This window comes from Somniosus microcephalus, chromosome 4 (assembly GCF_052327205.1).
Source record: "Somniosus microcephalus isolate GS21.2 chromosome 4, FLI_Smic_1.0, whole genome shotgun sequence".
NCBI classification, from domain to species: Eukaryota; Metazoa; Chordata; class Chondrichthyes; order Squaliformes; family Somniosidae; genus Somniosus; species Somniosus microcephalus.
In genome coordinates, this window is record NC_140990.1 from 70306821 (window position 1) to 70317776 (window position 10956).

Sequence of the window (10956 nt, forward strand, 5' to 3'; positions counted from 1 at the left end):
TTTAAACAGCAATTCGAACTCTACATTGCAGCCATCGGATTCGGTATGAAGCCAGATGCAAGGAAGATAGCGTTGCTGCTCACGGTTGCAGGCCCACAGGCGATAGAGGTATTTAATACATTTGTATTTAATCCAGCGGAGAACAGAGAAAAATTAGAAGATGTGCTAAAAAAATTTGATGCACATTGCTCTCCCAAAAAGAATGAGACGTATGAAAGATACATCTTCTGTTCTCGGACACAGCAACAAAATGAGACTTTTGATAGCTTTATAACTGATCTGAAGCTGAAAGCACAGACATGTAATTTCTCTGAGCTGAAATCATCCATGATTTGTGACCAGATTGTGTTTGGTATTCATGATAAAAAAGTCAGGGAACGTCTGTTGAGAGAAACCGAACTAAATTTGGAAAATGCAGTGAAAATATGCCAAGCCAGTGAGCTAGCTCGAAAGCATGCGAAGACTTTCAGTGAAATCAATAATGATGCGATTGTAGTAAGTGCTGCTGTCGGTGCTGTGTCCTACAAAGGGAAGAAACATGGGCAGGACAGAAATGTAAAGCAATCGGAGGATGACATTTTTAATTGTAAACGCTGTGGTTACAAACACCAGTTAAGACAATGCCCAGCGTTTGGAAAAATGTGCACAAAGTGTAATGGAAAGAATCACTTTGCCAAACAATGCTTTTCAAAAGTAAAAACAACAAAAGGGCAGCAAGTTAATGTGATTGAGGACACTGATTTAAGTGAGACATTTTTTGTAGGAATGGTGTCATGTGACGATATCAAAAAGGATACAGAAAATGTGCAGCCCTCAGAAATGGACAATGCTGAACATAAAGTCAATGCAGTAAAAGTGGACAAATGGATGATCCCACTGCAGATAAATGGAGCATTAGTTACATTGAAACTGGACACTGGGGCAAAAGCAAACTTAATCAGTATGAGTGACGTAAAAAATATGAAAGAAAAGCCCAAAATACAGAAAAAGTCAGTACTACTGAAGAGCTATAATGGACAGAAAATAGATAGCTTAGGTGTATGCAGACTTAAAGTGACAGTCAAAGACAAAGTGCATCATCTCATGTTTTCTGTTGTGGCTGAAAGACTTGATTCAATACTAGGTGACAAAGCTTGTGAAGACTTAGAACTGGTCAAGAGAGTCTACCGTATAAACTGTGCCATAAGCAGACCAGATGACTCAGGTGATGAAGCAGAGAGCCCATCAAGGATGAAAAGGCCAAAGGGTATCCATGTCTTCAGAAAGCCTAGTTTCTCCAAGAAGAAAGAAAAAGACTTTAAGGTCAAAGAGAAGCCAAAGGAGAAAAAGTCCAAAGATATAACCGCAGCAGATGTTGTTAAGCAGTGGAAAGAGAAAAAGAAAAAGAAGAAGCCTGCACCAGAGCAAGAAGCAGCTCCGGTGGATACTTCTTCTTCCCTCAGGCCAATCTTTGGTGTTCGATTAGCCGAGGCTACTGAGAGGATTATGCTGTGTGATGGGATCCAGCCGCCAGCAGTTTTTCGAGAGTGCATTGACTACATTGAGAGTTATGGCATGAAGAGTGAAGGAAACACTGAAACCCTCTCCAAGCAAAGATCGCAAGGAGACCTCGATCTATACAAGAGCAGATTGATGACAATACCGCAACTGCATTTGTCATTCACCGCCAGAACAATCTCATGAAGACACATCAGACTTACCCGTGTTGAGAAGATCCACACGTGAAGTAAAAGAGCCTGATAGACTTAATCTTTGAGTACAATGTAAAGCTTTGAAAATGTGTTGACTGTTTTGAAAATGTTATGTTTATAGAGCACTAACAAAAGTGTTACTGATATTATCTTTATTGTTTTCTTGAAAGTTGATTGATATTGATTTTGTTAAACCTCAAAGAAAGGGGGATGTAACGATCAATAACATGTCATTCTATAGTGGACACTAGGTGGTGCTGTAGAGCTGGATATAGCTGTATGTACAAGACTACACTACCCATGAGGCACTAGTACCCACAAGGCAACAGTCAAGATGACAGCCTGCACACAGGAGCACACATGCAGCATCTCTACAGATACTGTACCTAGAGAACGTGTACTGAATAAATGACTAGCTAGAAGCTAGCTGTGTTCATAATAAGAATGTCTATTTATTAATGAACATAACATTGACTACTGCCTCAATCTTCTCTGGGGACTTATGTAACCCCTCTTTATCAATAACGTGGCCACAATACGAGATCTGTTCTCTAAAAAACTCGCATTTGGAGCGGTTAGCTCGGAGCCCATATTCCTGCAATTTAGTGAGCACCTGCTCCAGGTTGGCAAGGTGATCACTGTCATTTTCGCCCATGACCAGGATGTCGTCCAAATAACACTGGGTCCCTGGGATCCCTTGCAGGACTTGTTCCATTGCCCCCTGCCAAATAGCCAGAGCTGATGCTACCCCGAATACCAGCCAGTTGTATTGGTAGAGACCTTTATGGGTGTTGATTGTGAGGTATTTTTTTTATGCTGCTTCTACCTCCATTTGCAGATACACCTGGGCCAGATCAATCTTAGTGAAGCATTTCCCTCCAGATAGCGAGGCGAAAATATCTTCAATCCGCGGAAGTGGATATTGTACGGTGTGAAGGACCGGGTTCACTGTTACCTTAAAGTCCCCACAGATGCGAACCTTCCTTGGTTCCCCAGGCGTGCTGCTCAATGACTTTTTCATCACAGGGACGATGGGTGTAGCCCACTCGCTCCAGTCTACCTTGGACAGTACACCTGAACGTTCCAGACTCTCCAGCTCTGCTTCGACGGCTGGGCGGATTGCATAAGGTACCGGTCTGGCTTTAAAAAATTTGGGGCTTGCGTTTTCTTCAATTTTAATCATCGCTGTCATGCCTTTTAGTGTTCCGAGTCCTTGCTGGAACACTTCTTTCACGTCAGTTAGGATCTTTGACAGTCGCCCAGCTGTGACGTCATCATCCTTTTTGTCAGCCACAGTCAGTGCCTGTATGGAATGCCAATCCATTTGTATTTTCCGGATCCATTCACGTCCCAGTAATGGTGGTCCTCCATCTTGCAATACATACAGGTTTAGTTTTGGTGTTTCCTTACCGTTATGTATAACGGTCACCCTTATTTTTCCTTTGGGTTAGACTTTTTGCCCCGTGTACATCTTCAAAATAATTTTTGTGTCTCTCAAGGGTATGTTTGAGAATAGCCGCTCATAGTCCCGTCGGTTTATGACTGTTAGGGCTGATCCTGTGTCCAATTCCATCTTTACCTGGACTCCTGCTATCTTGAGAGTGACCCAAATGGTTCAGTGATCCTCCGTTGTGATCACATTATGTAGTTTCAGACAACTCAGTTCCCTGCTTTCGGAGTCGTTATCACTCTTTTGTTCGTCTGAACTATTTCCGTCATCTTATGTACCTTGTACTTTCCTTTGGTCGGTTCCTTATTGCTGGTTTTCTTTCCCGACCTGCAGACTCGTGCTATGTGTCCTACTTTTCCACACAGTCTGCACACTTTGTCTTTGAACCAGCAATCATTCTGGTCGTGTGTTGTTCTGCCACAGCGATAGCACTTCTCTGTTCCATATGACATTTCATTTGTGCCATATTCTTGCGGTCTCTGTTGTATCTCTGCAGCGCCCCGTGCTGCTGCTTCATATGATACCACAATGCTGAAAGCCTTTTCCAGCGTAAGGTCCTTTTCAGATAAAAGCCGTTTCTGGGTTCCTTCACTTTGAAGCCCACACACAAACTTGTCCCTTAAGGTATCTGCCAGTCCCGCTCCAAACTGGCAGTGTTTCGATAGTTTGTGCAGTTCTGTTAAATAATCAGCATTGCTTTCATCCTTATGCTGGTTCCGTTTGTGAAACTTGAATCTTTCTGCTATCAGCAGCGGTGTGGGGTTTAAATGTTCCTTTAGTATCGTTACTATGTCTTCAAAACTCTTTTCCATTGGCTTCGTTGGGGTTACTAGATTTCGTAATAAACCATACGTCTTTGCACCCATTAAATTTAACAATACCGATGCTTTCTTGTCACCTGACACCTCATTTGCCTTGCAGTACACCTCTATTCGTTCGACATATGTTGTCCAATTTTCGACTTCATTGTCAAATGCGGTGATACTGCCACTCTTCGGCATTTTGGGTGTGGTTTAAAATGGCGTCTCCCAATGGCGTCTCCCGCACTTTCCTTCCTCCCCCGCTGCTGCCAACGCCGCCTTCGGCGGTCCTCGTGGCAATGGCGGCACCTCACGGGTTTCTGTGCATCTCTCTCTCCCTCTCTCCGACGCTGCTCGGCCCCTGAACACCGGCTGCGCCCTGTGCGCTCTGCCCTCTCTCTCTCTCCCCCGTCGACGCTGCTTGGCCCTTTGCTGTGCCGCTCGGTCGGGCTCTAGCCCACCGCTGTCCGGGAAGGGTCTGCGCACTACCTGTTGCCAGCCCGTTTCACTGGACCACCTCGACTGGAAAGCCAAGCCTGGCTCTCGACAGCCTCCCCCGTAATTCTCGAGTCTCTGCTGGATGACTGGGCGGTTGCCCGTGGTCGACGCCCGAGTCTCTGGCCTTGACCTCTAATCCACTGATCTCCAGGAACGAATCCCCAGGAGGTGTTGCAGAGTTGCAGGTAGGTTCGAACCTGCCTCGTCGCCAATGTTACGTCCGTGTATAATAAGACACAGACTGCAGAGAACGGTACAACAGGTGTTTACTCAACGTGGCTCACACTGCAACTGCTTGTACAGATTACTACTCAGTGTTATATACAGGTGTGGTCACTGCCGGTACTACAGTATACATGAGCTGTAAAAAGTAGTTCCTCCCTTAAAGGTATATACATTACCAAGTTTTGTTTTAAATACATTGTTGTAGATTTTCTTCTTTCCCACCTGAGTGTTTAGCATCACCTGGCTGGAGCTCAGAAAGGACAATCTGGGGGAGGATCATACGGTGGGAACAGAACTTCAGCTTGGACACAGTCCTTCAGGGCCACACTGAGAGGGGCAAACGGCACTTTGGTCTTTCTTGTCTCTCTTCACTGGCAGCAAAGACTCTGTCCAGGTTAACCTTGAGGTGTGTAAGAAATGTGTCCCAGCTGCTCTCTTCCATGGTTCAGAGCTCCTCGGCATGGAACAGAAGGCTCCTTTCCAACTGTATTTATTTTTTTTTTAATTCGTTACTGGGATGTGGGCGTCGCTGGCAAATCCAGCATTTATTGCCCATCCCTAATTGCCTTTGAGAAGTGGGTGGTGAGCCACCTTCTTGAACCGCTGCAGTCCGTGTGGTAAAGGTACTCCCACAGTGCTGTTAGGTAGGGAGTTCCAGGATTTTGACCCAGCAACAATGAAGGAACGGCGATTTATTTCTAAGTCAGGATGGTGTGAGACTTGGAAGGAGTTATATCCATGTATCTTAATGTTGTGTCCTTCAATAATCAGACAACAGACTGCAGGGAACGATTCAACAGGTGTTTACTGAATGAGGGTTACTCTAGAACTAACTGTACAGATCACTACTCAGGGTTTATATACAGGTGTGGTCACTGCCGGTACTACAGTATACAGGAGCTGTAAAAAGTAGTTCTCTCCCTTAAGGTATATATACATTACATACATTACAATTCCTCCCCTTTTAGATTAACAGTACCATAATACTCATTTAACAATTAAAATTTTAATATACAATGTTATATGAAAATAGTCCCTTCATATATTCAGTCTCTGGGGAGGCTTCCTGATTCTTTCTGGATAACACCTTTCCCGAGCGTCTCGCTCTTGGTGCGGAGGCGATTCTAGCACCCTGTCGTCAGTTGATTCATCAGCTTCCAATGCTATTGTTTCTGAGGTAGAAGCAACCTGTACGTCAGGTTCCTCACCAGGTACGTATGGCCGAGACATGGGGTTGACTCATTCCTGTGACTCTAGGATCTGGTCAGCATGGCATCTCACAATGTTCTCCCCAACATCCACTGTGTACATTAGTGGCCCCTGCCGTGTGCATATCGTTCCTGGTTGCCATTTCTCTGTTCGGTAGTTGCGGGCCAAAACTGGTTGCCCTACATTGAAGCTCCTTGTCGGCTTCTCACTGAAGTGCTGGAATTGCTTACTCTCAACGTCTCTTCGTACATTTGGTCTGAGCAAATCCAGACGAGATCTCAACCTTCGGGGCCTGGTTGGTGACTGCATGTGTCGCATTTCTGTAGGCTAACAGGAAATTGTCCACCTTATGCTGCAGTGGAATGTCGTCATCGCACATGGCCTTTACTGCTTTTTTAAAGGTTTGTACGAACCTCTCAGCCAATCCATTTGTGGCTGGATGATACGGGGCGCATGTGTAATGCCTTACCCCATTCCTTTTCATGAATCTTCGTGTTAGGTCCGTGAATGATTGAGACACGGACTAGCAGGAGAGAAAACAAACAGATCTTTACTGGTGGAAGTCAATAACGAAACTAAACAACAGAGGCTCTCTAGTGCCTTTTATACAGGGGTGGTCACTGCCAGTACTGCAGTCTGAGACCAGTTATTCTCTTAAAGGTACATACACAACAATTCCTCCCCTTTTAGATAAACAGTACATAACATTCATTTAACAAATAAATGATAACGAATTACAATCACAATTACTGTTGCTAGATACATTGGTTAAGTTTAAGCAATTATAAGTTCAGTCTTTGAGGAGGCTTCCTGATTCTGTCTGGATAACGCCTCTTTGGGGTAACAGGTTCTTCTGGCAATGTTGAGTCAGAATCAATGTCGTTGCTTGGTTCATCTGCTTCCAATATTACCGGTTCTGCGGTAGCTGCAATTGGAACGTCGATTTCATTACCAGGTGTATCAGATCGTGGTGTGGAGTTGACGTTTTCCAGTGACTCTAGAATCTGGTCAGCATGGCATCTTACAATGCTCTCCCCAACGTCCACGGTATACATGAGAGGTTCTTGTCATGTACAAATCGTTCCTGGCTGCCATTTCTCAGTGCGGTAGTCCCAGGCCAAAACTGGTTGCCCTATCTTAAAACTCCTGGTCGGCCTTTCATTCAGATTCTGAAACTGCCTGTTCTCCACATCTCTTCGGACGTTTGGCTTAACCAAATCCAAGCGGCATCGTAGTCTTCGATTGAAGAACATCATGGCTGGACTTTGGTTGGTAACCGCATGTGTCGCATTCCGGTAGGCAAACAAAAAGTTGTCCACCTTGTGTTGTAGGGGTATCTCTTCATTACACATTGCCTTGATAGCCTTCTTGAATGTTTGGACAAACCTCTCGGCCAATCCATTAGTGGCTGGATGATATGGGGCAGATGTGTAATGCTTAACACCATTGTTCTTTAAGAACCTCCAGAACTCTTCAGACACAAACTGTCGTCCATTGTCAGAGCAAATCTGTTCAGGCAGCCCATTCCTGGCGAATATGGTTCGTAAAACAGTGATAGTTTTTTCCGTGGTGATTGAGGACATTTTTATTACCTCTGGCCACTTTGAATGTGCATCCACTGCAATTAAAAACATCGAGTCCATGAAGGGACCAGCAAAATCAATGTGCACCCTTTGCCATGGAGATGAGGGCCACTCCCATGGATGCAGAGGAGCTTGTGGTGGGGCGTTTTGGACCTTCTGGCATCCTGCACAGCTCTTGGTCATCTCTTCAATTTCTCTATCGATTCCCGGCCACCACACAAACGCTCTGGCTAAGGTCTTCATTTTTACCCCACCCAGATGACCCTCATGAAGCTCATTGAGCACTCTATCCGTCAACTTAGGTGGAATTACTACTCTGGATCCACACATCAAGGTTCCTCTGCACACTGACAGCTGTTCTCTTCTCGGCGAGAATGCTGGCAGCAGTGGTTCACCATGTGCTGGCCATCCCTTCACCGTTAAATCATAGACCCGTGATAGTGTCGGGTCATTCCGTGTTTCCTTTTCTATGTTTGCATTCGTCACAGGAAGACATTCGACTGTGGTCGAGTGGAATAACTCCATTGGATCCACTGCAAGGTCTTCTTCTTCCACCGTCGGCAACGGTAGACGTGACAATCCATCAGCATTTCCATGCTGTTTAGTTCCTTTGTACTCGATGTCATATTGGTGTGCCCCTAGGAAAAGGGACCATCTCTGCAGCCGTTGTGCTGTCATTATCGGTACGCCCTTCTGAGGGTTGAAAATGGAGACAAGAGGTTGATGATCGGTTAGTAGAGTAAATTTTTGACCGTGCAGATAGTGATTGAACTTCTTCACCCCCCACACTAGGCTGAGGGCCTCTCTGTCAATCTGGGCGTAGTTACGCTCGGCAGAAGTTAACGAGCGTGACGCAAAAGCTATCGGCCTCTCCAAACCATCAAGGAATTTATGTGACAGTACCGCCCCAATGCCGTAGGGAGACGCATCACACGCCAGCCTGATTGGCAGTGCTGGGTTGTAGTGAGCCAATACTACCTTTGAAGTGATTAAGTCCTTACTCTTCCGAAAAGCACGCTTACAATCATCGCTCCATTTCCATGCTACCCCCATTCGTAGCAGGGCGTTCAGCGGGTGCAGAATTGTCGACAAATTCGGCAAAAACTTATGATAGTAATTCACCAATCCGAGGAATGACCTCAGTTGCGACACATTTTCAGGCGCTGGGGCCTGAACAACCACTTCAATTTTGTCAGGGGACTTATGTAACTCCTCTTCATCAATCACGTGGCCACAATACGATATCTGTTTCTTAAAAAATTCGCACTTGGGGCGGTTGGCTCGCAGCCCATGTTCCCGTAGTCTAGTGAGCACCTGTTCTAGGTTGTTAAGGTGTTCACTGTCATCTTCACCTGTTACAAGGATGTCGTCCAAGTAACACTGAGTCCCCGGAATCCCTTGCAGGACTTGTTCCATCGCTCTTTGCCATATCGCCGGAGCCGATGCTACTCCGAATACCAATCGATGATACTGGTAAAGACCTTTGTGAGTGTTTATCGTGAGATACTTCCTAGAGGACTCTTCAACCTCCATCTGCAAATATGCTTGTGCCAGGTCAATTTTTGTAAAACGCTTTCCTCCAGACAGCGAGGCGAAGATGTCTTTTATCCTTGGAAGAGGATATTGTACTGTGCGAAGGACAGGGTTCACCGTCACCTTGAAATCCCCACAGTTGCAAATCTTCCTTGGCTCTCCGGACTTATTGCTTAACGTTTTCTTCATGACAGGAACGATGGGTGTCGCCCACTCGCTCCAGTCGACGTTAGACAACACGCCCGCCTTCTCCAGATTCTCCAGCTCTGCCTCGACAGCTGGGCGAATTGCATATGGTACCGGTCTTGCTTTGAAAAACTTGGGAACTGCATTCTCTTCTATTTTTATCGAGGCGGTTACGCCTTTAAGCGTGCCCAGTTCTTGTTGAAATACCTCTTTGACGTTAGCTAAGATTGTTGACAATCATCCAGGAGTGACGTCTTCATCTATTTTACCATCCACCGTCATTGCATGAATGGAATGCCAACCTTCCTGATCCATTCCCGTCCCAATAACGGTGGTCCACCATTTGGCAGTATGTAGAGATACAATTTCCGTATTTTCTTGCCATTGTATTCGACAGGCACCCTTATTTTTCCTCTGGGGTATACTTTTTGCCCTGTATACGTCGTCAAGACGATGGATGTCTCTCTCAAGGGTATGTGTGAAAATAGCCGCTCGCAGTCTCATCGATTCATGACGGTTAGCGCTGATCATGTATCCAATTCCATTTTAACTTGGGACCCTGCTACCGTGAGGGTGACCCAAATGGTTCGGTGATCCTCTTTTGCGATTACATTGTGAAGTTTGAGACAGCTTAATCTCCTGTTCTCGGATTCACTATCTCTCATCTGGTCTTCGGAACTACTGTCCGTCATCTTTTGTACTTTCTTGTACGGTTCCTTAGTAGCCTTTTTGTTGTCGCTGGTCTTCTTCCCAGACCTACAAACTCGTGCAATGTGTCCAACCTTCCCGCATTGTCTGCATATTTTGTCTTTGGACCAGCAGTCCTTCTGGTCATGGTTAGTTCTGCCGCAGCGATAACATTTTGCAAATCCCCGTGTCATTTCGTGGGTGCCATATTCCTGTGGTTTTTGTTGAATTTCTGCAGCTCCCCTGGCTGCTGCTTCATACGATACTGCCACGCTGAAAGCCTTATCTAGCGTCAGCTCTTTTTCTGCGAGTAACTTCTTCTGTGTTCCTTCACTCAGGAGTCCACAGACAAATTTGTCTCATAGAGCATCTGCCAGTCCTGCTCCGAACTGGCAGTGCTTTGATAGCTTGCGTAGTTCCGTAAGATACTCAGCATTGCTCTCATCTTTGTGCTGAGTTCTCCTGTGGAATTTAAATCTTTCTGCTATCAACAGCGGAGCAGGGTTTAAGTGTTCCTGTAGAACAGCAACAATTTCGTTAAAACTCTTCGCCTTCGGTTTGGCTGGAGTAATCAGATCCCGCAATAGGCCGTACGTTCTAGCGCCCATTAAGTTTAGCAATATCGATGCCTTTTTCCCCTCCGCTATTTTGTTTGCCTCGAAATATACCTCGACTCTTTCCACATACGTGGTCCAGTCCTCTAATGTATTATCAAAAGCAGTGATACAGCCAGTCTTCGGCATCTTGCAAATCTAAAATGGCGCCTCCCGCGCTTTGCCTTCTTCCCCGATTTAACAAAATGGCACCTCCCGCGCTTTGTCTTCTTTCCCGCTGTTGTTAGCGCTGCTTTCCACGGTTTCCTGCGCGTTAAATATTGATTCTTTTTCTTTTATTATTTTCCCGTCGTGGAGCGGACCCTGTGGGACACTTCCCTCCCTCTTCTTAGGTCCGAACGCTGCCCGGCTTCGAAACACCGGCCGCGCCCTGTATGCTCCACCCTCTCTCTCTTTCTTTGCTTCCCGACTCGCTGCCCGGCCCCGTTGAAAGGCCACCCGATCGAGCTTCAGCCCGCCGCAGCCCAGGAAGGATCAGAG